This window comes from Nicotiana tabacum, chromosome 12 (genome assembly GCF_000715075.1).
Source record: "Nicotiana tabacum cultivar K326 chromosome 12, ASM71507v2, whole genome shotgun sequence".
Taxonomy (NCBI): domain Eukaryota; kingdom Viridiplantae; phylum Streptophyta; class Magnoliopsida; order Solanales; family Solanaceae; genus Nicotiana; species Nicotiana tabacum.
Window position 1 is genome coordinate 96,887,998 of NC_134091.1, and position 1,419 is coordinate 96,889,416.

General features: G+C 42.8%; 1 non-coding gene across 1 annotated transcript; it reads left to right on the plus strand.

The window, feature by feature from the left end:
• Window positions 1-880: 880 nt before the first annotated feature.
• Window positions 881-987, plus strand: LOC142167716 (small nucleolar RNA R71). The gene has a single exon (XR_012697803.1). It is a non-coding gene; the product is annotated as a small nucleolar RNA R71 (small nucleolar RNA).
• The last annotated feature ends 432 nt before the right edge of the window (window positions 988-1,419 follow it).

Here is a 1,419-nt window from a genome sequence, read left to right on the forward strand (position 1 = left end):
TCTCAGCTCCTTTCTTCCCTTTCTTCTTCTTCTTCTTATCAACTTCATTTTTGAGCTGCTCATCAACTTTTTTTTAGGTACACTCTCTTGTTGGACAGGGGCGGGATCTTTTAACACTTACCCGCTTCTCAAGGTCACATCATTCACCGTTTATTTGGGATTTCTCTCAGTGTCAGCTGGTAGAGTACTTGGGATTCTCTCAGATAATACAGTTGCAATTTGTCCCACTTGCTTCTCCAAGTTTCGCAAACCAGCGCCAAGTTCTTTGATAGATGAACCATGAGCATCTAATCTCTTATCTGTCTTGACAATGAAAGACTTCATCAGATCTTCTAGCCTAGGCTGAGTGGAATGTTGAGGCTGGAACTGCGGCCTCAACTGATTCGCAAAACTAGGAGTTGTTTGTCCTTGAAATCTGGGATTATTTTGTTTCCATGCGTTTGCAGTACCCCCAGGTGAACTCCATGAAAAACCGGGGTGCTTCTGACCCATTGCATTGAAGTTATAATTCCCGGCAATATTAACTTCCTCGATTGAGGCTTAACACTCATGAGTAGGGTGCCCTCTTCCACATATATCACACGTTGCATGGGGCTCACTGTGTATCGAGGCTAAGGCTAGCTTCCTTATTTCTTAGGCCATGGCATCAAGCTGTACCTGCACATATGTGTTAGCGTCAACTTGGTGAACACCAGTTGATCTTCTTATTTCAGCAATTTCAGAGGGCCACTGATTTGCATCCTCAGATAACTCATCTAGAATTGTGACCATCTCCTCTGAAGTCTTTTTCATCAACGAGACTCCAGCTGCATTGCTCAATGTTCTGCGAGTGGCGGGTTTTAATCCATCCCAAAAGTCCTGGAGTTGCATTTAGAGTTCAATTTCGCTATGCTGACACTTTTGCACTATCTCCTTAAACCTCTCACAGGCTTCAAATACAGTTTCAATCTCGTTCTGGGAAAAGTTATGTATTTCTCTTCTAAACTTGCCCGTCTTAGCTTGTGAGAAATATTTGTCAAGAAATTTTATGGTCATCTCATCCCATCTTCTAATAGATCCATTAGGCAAGGTTCGAAGCCAGTGCTTTGCATCGTCTTTGAGTGTGAAGGGGAATGCCCTTAAGTAAACTTCATCTTGTGACACACTATTGCATTGAAAGGTGTTCATAATCGCCTCGAAGTCCATCAGATGATTGTTTGGATCTTCGTTCATCTTTCCTCTGAAGACACAGTTGTTTTGAAGAGTTTGAAGCAACCCCTGCTTTAACTCAAAATTATTAGCTGCAACTGGAGGTGGTCTCACACTTGATAAGCCTTGGTTGTAGATCGGTCTAGCATAATCACCCAGTGGTCGCCTAACACCGAGAGCTATAATTCCGAATTGGTCTGCACCCAAAGGTAGATTATGAGCAATTCTTCG